Consider the following 21028-nt stretch of genomic DNA (forward strand, 5'->3'; position numbering starts at 1 on the left):
AGAATCAAAATAAAGCCAAAGCTTATTTCATGCCATAATGCTCTTTCTGGCCTTAAAATGGATCTTTCTTGAATACAATGCTACAAAGACTCAGAAAAGTGTTCAGAGAAGGTTGCTGAATCCTGAAGTTGGCTGTCCCAAAGCCTGTATTCAGGAAAAGATTTAAGAAAAGTACGAGTCCAACTGTACTTATTTGGACAAAGCATTAGTGCATAATTTCAATAATGTTGGGAACTTCACTTTATACAGAGTGAAAAGAAAATAGGTTTGAAGTCAGACAGATTCGAATTCCAATGTTAAACCCACCTCAATTTCAGTGTGACTTGGTTAGCTTATAGGACCTCTGGGAGCCTTAGTTTCCTCATCTAAACAGCTAAAGTATCAGTACTGACTTCATAGGGTTGTGGGAATTGTTGAATAAGATAATGAATACAAAGGGCCCAGCAGTAGCTGATACCTAGCAGATCCACACCATTTACATACACTTTACATACACACTCTGCACTTCAACTTTCTCACTTCTCCATGATTATTAGAACCTCGTAAACTGTCCAAATAGAGTGAAATTTCAAATATTAAACAAGATGTGTTAATGAATATTTAAAAAAACAACCTAAAGCAAATTTTTATTTGCCTAATGTTTTTTAAGTTTTCAAACTACTTTCCTCATCCATTATTTCATTTGATCCTTACTACAATATTGTAACAAAGACAGCAAAGGAAAGATTCTTCGTCCACTTTTACAGATGAGAAAACTGATGCTCAGAGATATCCAAGGATTTTTCTTTTTTTCTTTTTTTGAGACAGGCTGAAGTGCAGTGGCATGATCTCAGCTCACTGCAACCTCTGCCTTCCAGGTTCAAGTGATTCACCTGTCTCAGCCTCCCAAGTACCTGGGATTACAGGCATCTGCCACCATGCCTGGCTAATTTTTGCATTTTTATTAGAGATTGGGTTTCATCATGTTGGATAGGCTGGTCTTGAACTCCTGATCTCAGGTGATCCACCGGCCTCAGCCTCCCAAAGTGCTGGGATTACAGATGTGAACCACTGTGCCCGGCCATATCCAAGGATTTTCTTAAGGTCAACAAGTAAAAAGTAGTAGACCTGGGACTTCTTTTTTTTCTTTCTTCAACTCTTGTGCTCATTTTGTTTGTTTAAATACATGTATTGGTTCTGTATCTCATGAGAAACACTATGTGAGGTGCTTAGGATATAATGGTACACTGAGTGGCCCGACCTTAAGGTCCTGAGTCATCAATTGACTACCCAACACTGTCTTATTTTGCTCATAGTTAAGAATTAGAAAGAAAATACAAAATTAATGCTTTATTCTACAAGTTGGGAGGTTTCACTGATATTAGCTCATTTTTTTCTTTGAAATCAAGTGAAAAAGAAGACCCAGGAGAATGAGCCAGAAATGCCAGAATATGGATATACCTTCTGGTATGTTTTTTGATTGTGGAAGAATTATTCTTAAATAATACACTCATTTCTAAGTAGGGAGCGTTCCAGACTTCAGTCTGGAGGTGCATAAAGTCTGGGGGTTTCTCTTTATCTGATGGCAGCGGCCACTGATGTTCATCCAGAAAGGGGTTGTAAAATGGTGAAAGTCTTATTCTGTCATTTCTTTTTTCATTTTATTAGCTAGAATGCCTCTATAAAAAGAAACTTTCCCTTATCAACTATTTGGCATCCTGAGATAGAGTTCACACAGGAAAGGCAAATGAACGTTTGATACATTTTACTTACCAGTTTTCAAAATAGTGGCTTGCTTTCTTACAGTCTCCCCCAAAGGGGATTTTTATTGCTGTTTGTTTGTTTTAGTATCCCATAAGCTCATGAATCTAAATATACTTAAGAAGTTTCAATACATTGTAGTCATGATCCTTACTGATCCTCAATTTATCCAATGTTTGGCTAGTGGGAGTTTATTCAATATGGATTCGGAGTTCTTTTGATACAACCCTTATAGACTTTCATGAAAATTCTGAAAGGAACTTGCACATTGTAAAAGCTCTATATCAAAAAAAGACCAAGAAGGATAGTGTGGGAGCTTGGAATTTTCCACAGCTCCAAAAGAGCAAAGCGGTTTCTGCTCAACACTTCACCTTGGCTAGCATTACCTGTGCACTAGTCTCCTCTCTCACTCCCAACCAAGTGGTGCAACTAAGATTTCTGCTAATTGCACCTGTGCATTGAAGACAAAATAGGAAACAGATACCATCTTTAACTTTCATATATTTTATCCAGGCCCAAACACCAGGGCTTTTCTCTTTCATTTTTGCTTCTCTTTTTCTTCTTCAGCTCCCACCCACGATATTTTTCTCCATGCTAGGAACAACAGGCAGGGCTAGTAACTCATTTGTGACTAGATGCCAGTGTCACTGCACGAACTAATCTAGGGAAAACCAAATTATGTTGGAAATAATGCAGAGCCCTAATCAGGTTCTCTTCAAAATCCACTTATTCACGATAATTAGCATGAGTTTCTTCCAGAAGCCCAGCTTAGCACATGGACATTCAATGGGGTCTCTCAGCTGCAGTGACTCCGAAGCTGCGATTCTGCCTAATTAATAAAGCAATGACAGACATTTAGAAAAATATATGCATGATAATTTAAGTCTCCCAGAAAAAAATCAATTCGTTCTGTCTAAACTTTGCCTTGGGTGTTCCCTTCATCAAATCAAGTGTGGAGCATTGACCTTAAGTTGCAAATATTTTTCTTCAGGCATGATTGAAGCTTCGAGAGGTAATAGCTTTCGACATTCATTTCTCAGAGATTTTAAAACACTCAAATGAGGACACTATCCCACTTTTCGCTGCTATATGTAAATCTGAGAAAATAATCTTTAAGACTTTCAAAGTAAATGTAGCTTAGGGCTACGAGAGGTGGCTTTTTCATTTGTGCAATCAATACGCGATTAAAATGGTATGTTGGGAGGGGGTGCATCACTTAAGCAATAGAATAATACAACTGTAATTTCCCTGCTTAGGGAACTTCCCTAAACATGCCCCTCTGTGTTGATTATTTCTCTTGGTGATAAGCATTTGAAAAAAAGGTCACCTGTTCCTGACACCTGCTACTGTCTCTGTGTCTTTTCTTGAAATGACGTGCTATATTGATGCTAATCTAAATGAAAAACAATTTGAAGCATATACATAAAGCTACCAAATAACTGTAACCAAAAGAAAAAGGGGGGAGGGGAAGACCCATCAACAAAAAACAACAACAAACCAGCTAAAAGCTTTTGATCGATTTTCAGTTAAAGAAGATTATAGCCACAAGGGGGCTCTCGAATCTTCCCAAACACTAGTTAAGTGCTGAGAGCTGTTTTTCTAGTAATTAATTTCCACAAATCAATATTACCTATTAATGTACATTACTGAGACAAGCTACAGACTTCTGACACTTTACATTCAAGTTAAAGAGAGAATTTCATATAAAAATTCAAGGGGCCCACAGTGATTGTAAGTCAAAGCTGAAATTAGTTGCACCTGTGATTTCCTGCGTCCGCTCTAGCATAAAAAATCCCAACACTGCAAATTTCACGAAAGGTTAAAACTGAATGTGAAGCACTGTGTATATAATGGAATACATTGACCTCCGATGAATTTTAAAGGCTGTCTGCCTCCTCCTCCTACATCGTGCACCCCCCAAACAGCCATGGAGGGTGACACAGCAGTTAAAATGCAATGACCCTTTTTGGGGTGGCGGGAAGTTGCGACAGCCATTAGTTCTGGAGGTATTCAACTCATGCTGAGAGCCTGATGGTGCTGATGGTGTTTACAGCCTGCACCACAAAAGGCACTTGGAATTCAAGAGGGCATTTTAATTTTCTGTTCAAGCCAGTAGATAGGGGCAGAATCTCATACCACACTTGGGCAGAAAATAAGGACAGATGGGAATCTCATCTCCAGCAGAAGAGAGAATACCACCTAGCACCCTTACCAAAGGAAAAATGGAGGAACAGAAATGCCCCAAAAACATTCTATCAGAGTAGTTAAAATACCCAGATAATCTTTGCACAAACTCAGAGAGCCCCTTGGGGCGTTGATGTGAAATGGCTTTTTGACAACTGCCTTTTCTCTAAGCTAACAAGAAAATCATCCCAAAGAAAGGTGAGCATAGGTCTGCCACTGGGCAGGAGCACTTTTGTGGCATGTGGGGGATGTGATACCTTTCCCCTGGACAGCTGGCTCTTCTGAAGAGGGGTCAGGGAGCAGCACAATTGTCCCTCATAATCAGGGTCTTCACGCATCATGCTTCCACATTCATTTTGGTTGTTGAAATTAGTAATCTTTGTTGTTAAACAAATCCCTGGCTCAGGAAGGCCAGTGTTCTCACTCAGGCTCCCAAGAGACATATTCTGGGACAGCAAATTCCTCTGTTGTGAAATCCTACATTGCTTGGCAAATGCCCCCAGTACAACATGAACCAAACCTTGATGTAAACCGCATAGACTGTCAGCTTAGGACTTTTAGAGTCACTGGTACCCTCAAATTTCATTCCCAGTTTAAAGAGCAGTAGCCCCTCTTAATTAGACTCAGTCATTTCTCTTCAGAATTTCAAAAGGTGACTTCTAGAATTTTAGGAAGAGCCCTGTTTTGTTGTTTTCAGGTCTGGTCTTCCATTAAACCCTTCCATGGAAAACCTTCCTCTTAATCACTTTGCAAGTCACCTTCGTGCTTTCCAGCATCTATCTAGAGCATTGCTGTCATTCAAGCACCACCGGGACATGTGGGGCCTTCCTTTTTAGTGCACTGCAGCCACGACCTGGGGATTTAAATTTAGTTTAGGGCTTGTATGTACAGACAAGGACCCTCTGTTCAATTCTCATTCAGAGCCCTGCCTCTCCTAAGGGCAGCTAGGATTTAGGCAGACCCCTGAAGGAGATGGGCAGGCATTTCACAGGTAGAAACCTCCAGATTCTTAGCAGCTCATGGGGGATTGTGGCTTTAGACAGAGCATATCTAGTCAAGTTTAAGTACATTCCTTTAAAATACATTTTGACCTTAAAATCTTAAATAACTTAAAATTATAAAGAGAAGGAATTCCTCTCCTTTAAGCAGAAGGCAAGGATTGGTGTTTTAAAGAAAGTAAGTGGACCCTTCCTGTACCATCCTTCCCCTTTTGTAGTGCATCTGATAACAATAGTATTTTACCAGAGAACTGCTCTCTAAAGAAATTAAATAATGATCTGCTATGATGGGTGGGGTTAGTTAGGGGTGAGGCTTCAGAAGACAAGTCTTTCTCAGTGAAGAACTGACCAGCCCAACTGCTGATTTTTACTAATCAACCCAAAATCCATCATTGATCTCCCATTGAGAGATGTCACCGGTTGAATTGTGCCCCTTCCCAAAAAAAGATGTGGAAGTCCTAACCACCACCCCACCGCCCCATACTTGGGAATATGACCTTTCTTGGAAATAGGGTCTTTGCGATAATCAGGTTAAGATGAGGTCATTAGAGTGCTCCTTATCCAATATGACTGGTGTGCTCATAAAGAGGTGAAATGTGGACTAAGAGACAGATACATGTGGAGTGAAGACAACATGAAGACACAGAGAACACCATCTACAAGGCAAAAAACAGCTGGGGCTTCCAGAAGATAAAGGAGAGGCCTGGCACAGTGTCTCCCACCCTCAGAGGAAATCAACCCTGCTGACACCTTGATCTTGGACTTCCAGATTACAGAACTATGAGAGAATAAACTGCTGTTGAAGCCATCCAGTTAGTGGTACTTTTGTCACTGTGGCCACAGGAAATGAAAACAAGGTGTATCTTTATTGGAGAGACAGATGAACGTAATGAAAGAAGAGACCTGCACTAGCTGCACACATTAATAAACTGAGTCTTTTTCAATAAATATAAATGGACTGTCAAGAATACTAAATATTTGAGAAACACAACTTTAAAAATATTATTATGATTATCCTGATGACTATCCATTATGTCATCTATTAAACCACAACAGAACAGGAGAAAAAAGAACAAGAAGTTCTTAGAAACTAATTTATACTCATATATGATGAGCCTGAAAATAAACCAATAGGTAAGACAAATGGTACGGACCAAGCAACTTGTCAGATATGAAAGGGTAGGGGAAAGATATGCAAACTATGAGAAATTAATGTAAAAGACAAGGAGATGGAATCTGTATGTCCAATATCCATCTTGAAAAAAATCCCCAATAGAGAGCAAAGAGAAACAAAGAACCAGGAGAAAAAATAATGAAAGTAAAATTAGATTATTTCCTAAGTCTGAAAAATTGTGCATTGAAATTGAAAAGGCCTGAATGAATTTAAGGGGTCTGAATGAAATGTTAGAACCCCAAAGATAAAGAGAAGATCCAAATGCTTTCAGAGAGGAAGAACCCGAAAAGAGATTAGATACATGGAATAAAAATCAGCTCACCACAATTTTCTCATCAGAACTCTGAAGACTAGAAATAATGAATCAGAAGCTTCAAACTTTTGAGGGAAAATGATTTTAAACATTGAATTTTATACCTAGCCAAATTATCAATTACATGTATAAGTAAAATAAAAAATAGTAAAACAATCAGAATATTTGCTTTCTTTGCACTCTGTGCTAAAAAGGACTGTATTTGAAAAAGCATCCCAATATAAATAAGAAGGAATCCATAAAAAAGCAATGGGATCTAAGACCCTGGAATTAACACAGTCTGCAAGGAAAAGATTTACAAGGATGACAATTCAGATATTTTTAAGGAAACATACACAAGAGGAAATTGTTTCCCTTTCAACAGATACCAGAATTCACGAATTGAATATTTTAAATAATAATAATGAAAGAGTCATAGAATTCTCTCTATAAGATAAAAGGCAATTAGCAACTCCCAGAGGAAACAAAAAACTGAAAGAGAAAGTTGCAGCCATCTGTGATGCAAACTAAAATGTGGCATTATTTTAAGGTCTAGAAATGTAAGAAAGCAGAATTCGTTTGACCTTGGCATGGGTTAGAGGGACCCATGTCCATTCCTTTGTTTGTGAGTTCAATCACATCATTTGCGAGTATTTATAGGGTCACATTATGTATGTTGTTTATTGGCTTTTTTATTTTTAGATTCATTCTAGAGAACAAGTTCAAAAGTCTATGCTACATTGAAGGCCAGATGTGAATGTTCAAAAGCCTTACAGAGTGAGTATAAGGCCAGTAGACGCTGGGCATAGAGTAAGCTGAGGGGTTGTCAAGGGAAGTAAACATGCAAGCATTTCCTCATTTTCCATAGTGGAGAGTCAATATATTGCTGTGTGAGAGAGAAAGACATAAAGCTTTTATTCACTAAGTAACAAATACATGTTGGGCTCCTACATATCAGAGGCAGGAGTAGAGCAGAATCTCAGTGGGGAGGCTGTAGCCCAGGGTCTCATTCCTTGTTCTTTAGTGACAATGTTAGTGGTTGTGTATGCAGATGGATTGTATCCTCAGGAAGAAGAGCTGCATGTTGAGGCCCTTTGATACCCTTCCATTCAGTCCAAGTAACATTTTGTGGGGGCAGATTCTCCTAAAATTGAATACAGACTTTATACCAGACTATTTTTCTGTGTTTTTAACATTTTCTGTCCTATTTTTGCTTTTACTCCTTTTTGTCAGATTCTAAGATAGCTGTGGGCTTGGTAAACCTGTACTTAGGCTGCTATCCTTCTGAAAATAAATTGCAAAATTGATCTTGATACCCAACTGTCTCAAAAGCAAGCACTTTAAATACAGTTCCTCTGCCAGATGAGAGATAGGATTAGAGGGCAGACAGTGCTGATCCCACAGGTACTGTGATCAGAGGAGAGCACAGCAGGAAGTAGGCCCTGCCATCCTGAGTCTCCGTCCTCAGACGCTCTCATGATAGGAAGCTGATAACCCTACACCAGACTCCCCCAGGTTCAAATAACCAAGAGTCACTGAAAACAGGGAGCTTTTCAGCAAATCCTAAGTTGGGTATCAAAGATGTGTTCCCAGTTCCCAAAGATAGGCCCAACAGCAAAGCCTAAGGGGTGTGTGTGTGTGTGTGTGTGTTCATTTTTAAATAGAAAAATAATTTCTCATATCCAAAAGGGGAAAAGATGCCATAATGGGTTGACAACTTTATAATGGGAACAGTTTCACTTAAGAGGTGGAGTAACAAAGATCTCAAAGCTTGAAGAAGAAAATGTAACCGCTAGCAAGCTAATAATTGTTAGGCAAATTGCTGTTCTGTGTAGACCATCATTGTCTTTTTGTGCTAGTGAGGAGGAAAAAAATGTTGGAAGGTTATTTTAAGAATCAACTTTAGAGCTCTTTTCAAGAGGACTGGTTTTGCTCGGTAACATGTCTACATTGGTATGTTTTTATATAGAAGATGCTCCATTCTTAGCATGGAGGGGCTGGAGTTGGATTAAAGCAAGGGCTCAAATATTTTCTAGAAGAAGCTAACTTGAATTTGGAATAAGAGGAAGTAGAAAGGAAAGAAAGGCTTCAAGAAAGAGAAAGGCAAAGGCATATGGGGAAATATTGGACAGCAAGAAGCTTTTGGTGGTGGAGTTGTTGAAACATTTGAAGAACAGGGATGACTAGTATTAATTTTTTAAATCAATTTCTGTGTGATTCTGCCAGTCCAAGACATCAGTAAAGTTTTCTATACAAACAAACATCTTGTGTGGGTGGCAGATTGGGGCAATGGAGGAAAAGGGGCGGAGTTCTTTAGCTAGGGCAAGGTTGGGATGCCACTCTACTTAGGATGTCAGAGTCAAAGGTGACCTCGAATAGGAATGAAGTCCTCACAGTTCATAGAAAGTGTAGTGAAGAATATATCTCACCCCAACCCCTCGACATCCCTCAGGCTCTGATTCTAACGTTACCACCCCAGCCTCACACCCTAAGCACATCCATTCTTTGGCCAAGATCTCCCCATTGCCTAAGTCTGTTCTAAGCATATTCTTCCCAATCCAATAGAAATTGAGTTTGGTAGCTTAGCTGAGACTTGGGCTTGAGACCCAGATATTGCTAATTCTCTCATGCTTTCATCTTTGAATTTTAGCCTTAATGTTCTTCACATATTAAACAATGCTTTCTTTTGGTGGTAAAGGACTAAATTACAATAGTAGGTACAAATGGTTATTTATTATATGTGCTCAACTTTCTAATTTGTATTTAATGAGGTCTCCTATTTATATGTTTTTTATTCATTAATTTATTCAACAGATACTTAAATACTACTGTGTTGCAGCCACTGGATGCTCTATTCTATGAAATAATTCTGCCTTTTTACACTTTGTAATAAATGCATTTGCTTCCCACTATAGCAAAATGGAATAATATTAAGTTCTTCTTTGATATTCTTTTCTCAAATAACTGTGCTTTTCCTATTTACATAAAGCTCAAGACATTCATTGAACATTCTCCAAAGATTCTTTAACATTCCAGCCAAGTGGGTGAAAAAGAATTGCTATTCTGATTCAAAGATGATTTAGGAACAGGGCCCAAATCATATCAGAAGTTGAAAAGCCCTTTAAAAATAGGACCATTTCTTCCTGGTCCTCTCTGCCAAGGCGAGGTGGCACGGGCTTCTAATAGTGTCTTATCACTTCTTAGCCAACATGCGAAGTGGATATTTCCTTTGCAGCCCTGAGGTAAGTAACAAGAATGGCTTTTCATTTCTGGTGTTGGTTTTACATCAGTAAAAACGTTCATTTTACTTCATTAACAAGAAGAAGATTCAACTGTCTAGGGGCTTGCTGCTGCTTCGTATGGAACATCGTTTCCTTATCAGATCCATTGGAGTTGGGGGAGGATCTCTAGAGCATTTGTTTTCAGATGGTTTCTATTATTAGTACTTGGTGTATTGTTCACAGCTCAGAGGCCTACAATTAAGACTACAGGAAAACTTGAATTGTAATTTCTTATTTTTGACTAACACAAGTAAAAGAAAAATTGCCTAAGGTCTTGGGCTTCATTTCTTTTGTTTGTCTTGTGTTTCATGGATAGTTTGCCATTCTGCAAAGGCAAAGCAGATCCCCTCACCCCTTAACACACATGCAAGCTCTCAGTCGGCAGCAAAGACCCCAAACTCAGGGCAAATCATGCTTTCCCTCTATTTTCTACTTAACTAGAAATCCATTTTTAATATCATTCTAATACTTGCTCATTAGACAGAAGCCAAGCTTTGACACCACTTACTTGAACAAATTATTTAACCTTTCTGGAACTTTACTTCCTTCATGTCTAAATGGTGCTAAAAATAGTACCAACCTCCAGGGTTTTCCTGTGAGGATTCACTGAGACACAATATGGAGAATTTGCACAGAGCCTATCATAGAGTAAGCATTAAGTAAAGGTCAGCGGTTCTCAACATTCACAGAGTTTATGGTCTAATAGTACATAATCACAGCCCAACAGATGCCATTTATGGAACACTTCCAATGTGCCTGGTTTGGGGTGGGGTGTTGTGGGAAGTCAGGGACCCCGAACAGAGGGACCAGCTAAAGCCCTGGCAGAAGAACATAAATTGTGAAGATTTCACGGACATTTATTAGTTCCCCAAATTAATACTTTTATAATTTCTTATGCCAGTCTTTACTTCTATCTCTGAACATAAATTGTGAAGATTTCATGGACACTTATCACTTCCCCAATCAATACCCTTGTGTTTTCCTATGCCTGTCTTTACTTTAATCTCTTAATCCCATCATCTTTGTAAGCTGAGGAGGATGAATGTTGCCTCAGGACCCTGTGATGATTGCATTAACTGCACAAATTGTTTGTAGAGCATGTGTGTTTGACCAATATGAAAACTGGGCATCTCGAAAAATGAACAGGATTAACAGCAATCTTCAGGGAACAAGGGAGATGAAACTTGGAGTCTGACTGCTGGTGAGCCAGACGGAACAGAGCCATATTTCTCTTCTTTCAAAACCAAATAGGAGAAATATCGCTGAATTCTTTTTCTCAGCAAGGAACATCCCTGAGAAAAAGAATGCGCCCTGAGGGTAGGTCTATGAATGACCCCCTTGAGGTGGCCGCCTTTTACGGTCGAAGCCAAAGGGATGAAATAAGCCCCGGTCTCCTGTAGCGCTCCCAGGCTTATTAGGACAAGGAAATTCCTGCCTAATAAATTTTGGTCAGACAGGTTGTCTGCTCTCAAACCCTGTCTCCTGGTAAGATGTTATCAATGACAATGCGTGCCGAAACTTCATTAGCAATTTTAATTTTGCCCCATCCTGTGCTCCTATGATCTCGCCCTGCCTCCATTTGCTTTGCCATATTTTATTACCTTGTGAAGTATGTGATCTCCGTGACCCACACCCTATTTGTGCACTCCCTCCCCTTTTGAAAATCGCTAATAAAAACTTGCTGGTTTTATGGGTCGGGGAGCATCGCAGAACCTGCCGATGTGTGATATCTCCCCTGGACACCCAGCTTTAAAATTTCTCTCTCTTGTACTCTTTCATTTCTCAAACCAGCTGAGATGCTTAGGGAAATAGAAAAGAACCTAGGTTAACCATCGAGGGCAGGTTCTCCAGATGGTGGGGAAGGTCTGCTTCCTTCTCTCTTCTACCCCTTCATCTCCCTCCCTTTCTGCAGGAAAGAGAAGAAACTTCTAATAATGTTGGTTCAAGTCCAGGACAAAATGGAGCAAGGTTTCCTGATAGGAAAGGTCACTAACCCTTCAAAACAAGTCATCACAGTGGGACTACCCTGTACTTACTTCTCTCAGGCTGCCTGGGAGGCTGGGGTGCCTCATGGGGGCCTCTGGATCTAAACCACATCCTCTAGATCACCCTTTACCTGGCTTTAGCATCAGAGGGTACTGGATACTGTTTCAGCCCTTAATCCAGCAGAACTTTGATTCCTATGTGGCACTTTTTTCCTTAGTCCTGTACCCTGGTGCCAGCATTCTTGTGTACCAGCTATCTCACCATCATACCAGTACCAGTAATTCACTCCAAATCCCAGGCCCCAGGCCCTGTGCCAAGCTCTATGGAAACATAACCTCATGTGAGCCCCATAAGCCTCAGGGAGGAAGGTGTCATTATCTTCACCTTTCAAGGAATCAGAGAGGTTAAAGCTCTTGTCACAGAGCTAGTAAGTTACAGCCAGCGAGGAAATCCAGGTCTGTCTGGCTGACAGCAAAGCAGCCGTATACAGTTCTGCCTCCTATGCAGAGGAATTAAGGGCCTGTGATACCAAGATAAATAAAACACACCTCTGCCTGCCCAGGGCTCATGGCGGAGTCTGGGAGCTCAGAGTCATTGCCGTGACCCTCCAGGTGTGGTCTGCTGCTCTGCTGCTCCTCTGTACAGCATCACCTGAGCTCCTTCTTCATGTGAAAGCTCCTGGCCCTCGTCCACCAGCCTTGCTGAATCAGAATCCCTCTGCAGTGGACCTGAGGGCTCTGTGTTTGGTAATATGTCACCTGGCCATTCTTAAATAAATTAAACATTGAAAACCATTAGTTCCAAATCTATAAGTAAAAGACAAGACAGGATACAAAATCGCATATTTTTAGGAAATCCCCCTATAACATTGATCCATAAGGATGTTCTTTTCACCAAACTTGTCTTTCTAAATCCCTAGCCTGAATCTTTTCTGGGGTTGCTTAAATCCACCAACATAATTCTTAGTTAGGGAGAGTCATGTTAGCATTGGATTACAATAAAGATTTTATTACTAGGCTTCGCTTTAAAAAAAAGAATACATTATTACAGGGCTAACAAGAACCATAACTCAAACATGATGAACGTGAAATCCAAGGACCCAGAGCTTTTTCCTTGAATCTAAAATATTAAGCCAATCGCTCAAATGGTTAGGAGTGAATCTATAAATCCTCCCCCAGAGTGGCATGCATTTTGTTTTGCTCTGTTTGGTGGTTTGATGAAGGGTAATGCCATCATTTCAGGAAAACTTCTTGTCTCTTTACTTTCCATCTGCATCCTGCTGTAGCCTGGCTGGGCTCTTTTCATCCCTGTCCTCCTCTTTAATTCCCAAGGACAATTTCCTTCCTATTAAGCATCAAATTAACATCTCTCATCTACCCTCCTCAAAACCAATAATAGCCTCCTGTAAAAAGTTCCCGCTTCTTAATCCGACATGTGAAATTCTCTGCAATCTGGGCTCCCCCCATCTCTTTTTCAGAATCTACTTCTTTTTTAGAAATTATGCTTTCCAAAGAATTTACCTACTTGTGACTTCTACATTCCCAAATCCATGCTTTCACTTCTGCATTTTCTACAAGTGCTGGATCTGTGGGTTATCTTCAGTAACTAAACAGCCCCTAACTCTCCGTGACAAAAGACAACAAAGACTTATTTCACGCTCAAGTCGTGTGTCTATCCAAAGCAAGCATGGGGCTAGCCTCGTCTTCCATGTTACAGAGTTAAACAATAAAATAGCCAATTTGAACCATGCTACAGAGTTAAGCAATGAAAACAGCCAATTCGAACATTGCTGGCTGCCATGCCAGAGGATAAAGAGAACTGTGGAGAGATTCACATTGGCCATTAAATGCTTTGATCTGGAAGTGACACCTACTGCTTTCACGCTCCTGAAATTAGTCACATGGTCCCACCCAGCCACAATGGGGTCAGGATGTGCAATTCTACTAGTGGCTGGAATGAGACAAAAAATATTGGTGAACAGCACTCATGTCTGACAAAAAAACCTTTTCATATCTTATCCATACTAAAGGTTGGGCTCAAATACATTCTCTATTGCTTTTCGGACCAAGGCTCCTCTCTATGGCAGTGGTCTCTTTTGTCTTTGTCTTAGGACTCTTGCTTTCTGTTCCATTATTTTTGGCACTGTCCAGTCAAAACAAATTCCAAGTTATTATTTTACATATGTATGTCTGATGTCCCCTGAGACAAGAAATTGTATCTTTTTGGAAGTCACTCACCTGATCTGCCACAGTTAAGAGTGTGTAATAGGTGTTTAATAGCATATCTAGGCATTGCTTACCTTTTAAAATTACAGTTAAAGTGTCACATCTATAACGCTACACTTTCATTCTGTGCCACTGATACAGATGCTCACTGTACACTATAGCTTTCATCTCCTTGTTTATTCAGTTAAATTCTTATGGCAATCATCTCAAATACTCTTTCCTTAGTTGTTTGTTTTATAAAGGCCTCCCTCCTAACTTCTGGCATTTTGCTGGCAATTGTTGGTGTTTCTTGGCTTGTAGTTACATCTTCCTAATCTCTGCCTTCATTTCACATGGCATTCTCCCTGTGTGCATGTCTGTGTCCACATTTCCCCTTTTCATAAAGGCACCAGTTATACTGGAGTAGGGGGCACACCCTACTCTGGTATAACCTTAACTTAACTAATTACCTGCAACAATTGTATTTCCAAATAAGACCATATTTTGAGGTACTGGAGTTTAGAAATTCAATATATAAATTTTTAGGGGACAGTATTGAACCCATAACAGGAGGACAGTGACTCAATTAGGCTTTCAGGAGGAAAGATGGGGAAGACAGAGTTTGGTTTGTGATGTAATTGTCACAACAGCAAACACCATCTTTCTGGGCGTTTGCACAGGCATGGTGTTCATTGCTTCAGGGCTTCGGCTCCCTTATTCTTCAGAAGTCATTCTCACCAGGTGATTAAAATTGTCATTTCCACTTTCCAGAGGCTTAGAAATTAAGCCATAGAGAATTTAAGTCACTTGGCCAAGGTCTCACAGCTAATTAGGAGGAGAGGAAGACTTTGAACCCAGAATTATTTCTGATCCAGAAGCCTTGCTCTTATCTTCTATGACATGTCTTCCCAGGAGGAAGGCCATAATAGAGGGGATCTAACAGGGGGTTGTCCCAGGTGAAGATACAGACTTGGCATATATCAGCTTACAAACAGCTTGGACATTCCAGAATCTGTCAAAATCTGAGAATGTATGAATCTCACCTGCAATTGAATAGTCAACATTAAACTGATTCATAATTTGCTCTAGATGTGCATCAACCCTTTCAGTTAACTAAGGCTTCACTTTACAAAGCAACTACCAGAAATATTGAAGAGTCAGTGGGCGCTTTATTGGTGCTGATTTGATTATTTTTATTAGTGATCCAGGTAAATATTTTGTAGTATTTGCATTAATATGCTTTTCTCCCAAGCAGATTATTGTGACAATAACTTGACTAGATCCTAATATTATCACTTCTAATTTGTACTTAAATGACATTTTCTTAGGAAAGCCTTTTCTCACCTGTCCCCACAAGGAAGGAGACACACTTCCACATGTTCCCAGCAGTCAAAAAGCTATCCTATCATGGTTCTACTGTGCTTTATTTTAATCCCTTATTTAATTATCAGTATCTATTACTGGGTCATATGTTCGGTGATGACAAGGGCTGGGTCTATTATCCCTTTAATACCTGGCACATGCCCAATAAAATTTCTATGAGAGCACGAATATATGCATTAATTGATCTTTGATTATACATTATTCTGGGGCTTGGAAACAATTTAGGAATGTTTTGCACCTGCCCAAGGATATTCTCTGGGTGAAGTTCAATGACCTGTTTGCTTATTTGTCCTAGTTTCCACCACATTTATAGGATAGAATCAATCCCACCTCTAGCTATGTGCTATGCTTGACAAGTGATATTGACACCTGCAATTCCAGGATTTGTTAGGGTGCATAAATACTTAATGAAAACCCTGAAATAGAATATGAGGAAGACTGATTGGAGAATAGCACTATCCATGCCTCCAGATACCCTAAAATACATCTTTGGGTTAAGCCAGAGCATTAGAGTCTTGCATTCAGGAAACAAAGCTGGGTAGTTTCTAACAGTTTTTTTGGTGACTGAACTTCACTTGGATATCAATGTAAAGTAACAACTTTATGCATTTCTAACGCTGTCTAACTCAGTTAGTTTCACCATAAAAATATTTTGGGGGATATTGGTCACTAATTGCATTGTGACCTCTGTTGGTGATCCATGGAGAAATATCAAGCTCCATATTCTATTTCCTTTGAAAAATCTGTTTATGTTAATTACATGGCCAAGTCTTGGTTTCTTTACTTGAAAGATGAAACAATAAAGCACCTAGCTCATAGGGTTTAAGACGGGATATCGTGCATTAACACCAACAATATGCTTACTTAGCACAGCGCTTGGCACATAGTAAACCATAAGCATTGGTTATTTGTCTCATCGTGACTGTTGTTGTTGTCATCATCATTGTAATCACTGTATTAGTCCATTTTAAAGAACTACCTGAGGCTGGGTGATTTATAAAGAAAAGAGGTTTAATTGACTCACAGTTCCACACGGCTGGGGAGACCTCAGGAAACTTACAATCATGGTGGAAGGGGAAGGAGAAGCAGGGTACATCTTACATGGTGGAAGGAGACAGAGAGAATGAGTGAAGTGGGAAGTGCCACACACTTTCAAACAACCAGATCTTGTGGCAACTCACTATCACAAGAACAGCAACGAGGAAGTCCATCTCCGTGACTCAATCGCCTCCCACCAGGCCCTTCCCCCGACACGTGGGGATTGCCATTCAAGATGAGATTTGGGTGGGGACATAGAGCCAAATCATATTACCCTCTTGGCAGCTATCATTGGAAAGCTCCAAAGCACATTCATGGCCATCTCTACCAAGTGAAATTACTTTATGTATGTCCAAAATAACCTTAGTTTCATTTTATTTTTTGACCAATTTTCTCATTTACATATTCCTGAGGTCATTTTTGTCACACTTTCAGATATAGGTTTACAACCTTTGTGAAACAAGGAGAGTTATTAATACATAAATACATATGTATGTTCATTTTCAAAGGAGAAAGATGGGTCACAGAGATTTGAAATGACTTGTATTGAAAGTAGCAAAGCAGGAACAATTCCTGTGTTCTAAATCACAGCTCTCAGCTTTTTTTGTCTAGAAGTCCACTGAAGCTTCTCTTTTGCTGAATTTTTACATAGTCCCATTGAAGAGTTTGATGTGGTTTCTCCCACATTCCATGCTACTTATTGTTGAAATGAAAGCGTTCCTTCTGATTTGGCACAGAAACTGCCTTGAAGGAAAGAAGGACCCTGGGAACACATCACAATAGCTGAAAAAAAAATGATTATTTGCGAGTTTTGTAGGTAACCTAAGTATTGCATGGTGAACCTACATAAGCAGGAATTTTAATATTACTTTTAAGGAAACAAAAAGTCAATTTCTCTTTATTCCCAATAGTAACTGTGATTAATCTGTCAGGTAAGAAAAGGGAACAGCCAGACACAGAGCCCTTAAGGATTTATGGCTCAGCATGTGTAATCAGAAAACTTTATAAATGTGTTGGTAAGCTCCCGGCCACACCCTTAACCATTCCAGGCACCTCCCTCCTCCTCTTTATACCATGTGGCCTCAGAAGCCACATAAAGGACATTTGGGGATGCCATCTATACCACATTTCTCTATAGAGATTGGCTTTTCTCTGTTCCAACAAGTTTAGCTGCACACCCTTCCATCACTACCACTAGCCGTTCCTATTTCTGGACTTATGGGATTTGGTAACTTGACTCCATGCCTCTTTATATTTTTATTTTTTAAACTTTTTTTGGCAAAATAGGGCTGAAAACCCCACGTAGAATGCTAACACAAGTGACTGCTCCACTGCCCTGGTGTAGAGGTTTATAAGCTCATGTTTTAGATGCTACCTGCAGATCCCTGCCCAAGTCCAACCAGAGTCAGAAGGAGAGATGGGTCCTAAAGACTTGTCCTTCAGATAAGCTGCAGGCTGTTGAGGGCAGGACCCACCTTAATTCCACGTGTGTCTGGTTCTGCAGAGCACAAACTGTGTTAGAAATATCTTTTTTGCATAATCCCTCCCCTCCCCAACACATACCCATCTAGATGTATATTCCACATTACTAAGTGTTTATTTAAGTACATGATGGAACAGAAGCAAAATCACAATTTTCCTTTCCTGCTGTCAAAGACTCCAGATGGTAGAATTACCCACGCCCCAAGACAAAACCTCTTGCCTTCCCACTCTCAGCATTGGATCTAAAACTACCAACAGGTAAACAAATAAATTCTGGCAAGATTTCAAATTTGAATATAGGGCTGTTTGCCAGGACATACTGAGTTCTAACGTGGCTTTAACTCAGAGTCTCTTTTTGGTCTTAAAAGAGAAAAACAAAACAAAACACATTTTCTCAACAATTTGTGCAAAGTCATTCTCACCTGCCCCTCTGGGTACAGTGAGGATTAATGGTTTCTATTTCCTAACAATACCGTAGTCCCTTCCTGGTAGTAAGTTAGGAAAATGGGCCCATTAGCTGCAAATGTTGCTCTAGTGGCCTTAAAGGATTAATATACCTCCCAAAGCCCTTAACTTACTGGTACAAATCTGGCTAAATGACTTAATGGGCTAATTAGTTAATTGTCAACTCTGCAAAGATGAGAAGTGTTGTTATTTTGCACTTTATTAAATTCTCAAAAATTAACAACTATAGGCGGTAGATGCTAAGAGGACTTGAAATAGGCTGGACAATTTTGACATGCAATACTGGCATCAACAAACACTTGTGCAGCCTCCACTGGGGGCATGAGGTAATGGTGCTATTAATTGTATCCCATGGGTAACTCCGACAAACAGAGCAGTTGGGAAAAGATTGGAATTCATCATTTGAAAGTCTTTTGGTTGTGAGAGTGATTGTCATAAAGTAAAATGGAGAGTCAGGGTAGAATAATTATCTATTTCCACGTTATTGGAGATGAGGGAGGTTATGTACTGATGTGTGAACTTGGACAAGATGTGATCTGCAGCATAACTGAATATGCAGATTGGTAAGGTACTTTTACGGTAAGACTTTAAAATGCCACTTGAAAATATGGTTTATTTTAGAGCCATAGGAAAGAGCATGGGAAAAGTATTTGAAAATATGAATCCACAAATAAGAGGAAAGTGAGACCAGCACAGGGCATCTGGGTCACAGGGAATCCAAGGGGAATTTACTGAAAGATGTTCAACTTGTTGGTGATGATCAGGATTATAAAGCTTGGGCAACTTGTTTCTAAGGAGAAAACTTTATAATTGCCCAAGTTCCTGAACGGTTTGGGAATGTGTTTAATCCCTGAGCATCCCAGTACATCTTGAAGAATTGGACATTTTACACAGAGCAGTCACAGACCAAATGATGGATAATTAAGCATTCCTGGTACCACAGGATGCATGTTTAATTTAAGGCTTTTGCCAACATCGTAGCTAATGAGACTGTTGGAAAAAGAGTATATACGAAGAACAGCTGAAAAGCTTTTCCTCACAAAGTGAGTTTTCGTTAAAAGAGAAAAAAGCTTTAAAATGAAGCAGGCACAAACACAAATTTGCAGACACAGATATTGTGCCTGAATTATTCCTCGAGAGATGGAGTAGACCCTCTTGGTTTAACAGTCACTTTGCTTTCTTTCATTCTGACCCAGCCCTGATTTTCTTCTGGTTTCCAGCTTTCCATGACTCAGGTAAATCCTGATAGGTCTAGGCCATTAACAATGGGTCCATTGCTGTAAAGAGCTTGTTTACAGGTGTGTAGGTAGCCAGTTTTGTCAATGAGATGTAAGAGAATGTCGACTGGGGGGCTTCTGTGAGTATTCCTCTCTGATAATTTTCTTAAGTCAGAACTCCTTCCTCTTCCATTGCTGGATAATGTATTTTGGAGTACTTCTGTAACTACGTCAACCATCTGGCAATGATGGGGAGAAACAGCCGTTAGAGGAAGCCAACACACAGGACAGCAAAACAGAACCTGAGTCCTTACATTCTTCAGCTACTGATCTTGTTGTGACATCCCTCTGGAGTTCTGTTCATGTGAGATGATAAATCCCATTATGATTTATTCCAGTTGAACTGAGTTCTCTGTTGTTTGCTGCCAAGACATTCTCACAAATCCCAAAGAAATGGCCATATCCTTCCCCAGTCCCAGTTTGCTCCAGAAATGTGAAATGTAAGATGGCACGTTTATGTAGAGCACCAGCAAGAGGGACAGGAGTGGATGTGGATCCTGACTCTGTTGGGGACTGCCTGAGCTTGAATAAGACACTTCAACTCTTTAAGCCTCAAGTTTCTGTCCCTCAAGGGACAACAGCCACTATCTCATAAGGGCAGTCATGAGATTATGTAAGAGAACGTTTTCAAAGTGTAGATTTTCAGTGATAATATCTAAAATACAAACACACACACACATATACATAAAGGCAACCCTGACAGCTGTTTTCAATAGGAAAACAAATCAAGTGAGAAAATTAACACCATTCAAGCAGCAGGATAAATAAACCTAGAAAGACATATGGTATATTGGACAGCATCTGTGTATAGGACTTAAAGCGATTTTTAAACACCTAATCCAGAATTAAAAGCAAAAATAAGAGTATTTTAATCTGATCTCTTAGGAACATGGAATCTGAGGGAAGATACTTTCGGAACCTCGAATCCGAAAGGAACTTGATGTTTTGCATCCTTGGGATTGCCAGAGATTGTCAGAGGAGAGTCAAACAAGGACACAGAGATGGAGCAGCCTTGATGTAAGTGGGAGAAGAACACATTGAATGTGCTGACCAAGAATCAAGAAGAGAAGCACTCACGAAGGATGGAGGGAGTGGACAACTGGGTCAGATGCTGCTAAAAGATGAAATAACGTAAGAACAAGGAAGAGAACCTGAGGATTTCTAGGGAGCCATGAGATGAAAACATGATTGGATTGGGTTAAGAATTAAAGGAGGGCTGAGAAATTGGGGACAATGGCACTTTTTATGTTTTACTAGGACAGGATAAATAGAAATAAGGCAGTAACTAGAGGGCCACCAAAGGTGTTTTTCTTCTTTTAAGATAAGAGACGATGAAACGTGTCTATATACTAATGTCAATGATGCACAAATGAGGGAGAAGTTGATGGAGCAGAGAGAAGGGAAGTGATGGTGGAGTAAAGTTCTTGAGAAGGGGAGCTAGGGGTGAGATATCTGGCATCTGTAGGGTCTGGGGGACTTTATTCATTATAACAAGATAACCAGTAAGGAGGGTGGAGACAGATG

At 39.9% G+C, this 21028-nt stretch overlaps 1 protein-coding gene and 1 long non-coding RNA gene across 2 annotated transcripts in view; both read right to left on the reverse strand.

Moving 5' to 3' along the window:
* The window catches only part of LOC105477531 (heparan sulfate 6-O-sulfotransferase 3), a 759454-nt gene that overhangs the window by 25286 nt on the left and 713140 nt on the right, over positions 1-21028 (reverse strand). The window lies entirely within an intron of this gene.
* LOC105477489 (uncharacterized) overlaps positions 11607-21028 on the reverse strand; it is a 199670-nt gene continuing 190248 nt past the window's right edge. The window contains exon 3 of the long non-coding RNA XR_011614657.1: positions 11607-19683. This is a non-coding gene — a long non-coding RNA (uncharacterized lncRNA). The remainder of the gene's footprint in view (positions 19684-21028) is intronic.

Source organism: Macaca nemestrina, chromosome 16 (assembly GCF_043159975.1).
Source record: "Macaca nemestrina isolate mMacNem1 chromosome 16, mMacNem.hap1, whole genome shotgun sequence".
NCBI classification, from domain to species: Eukaryota; Metazoa; Chordata; class Mammalia; order Primates; family Cercopithecidae; genus Macaca; species Macaca nemestrina.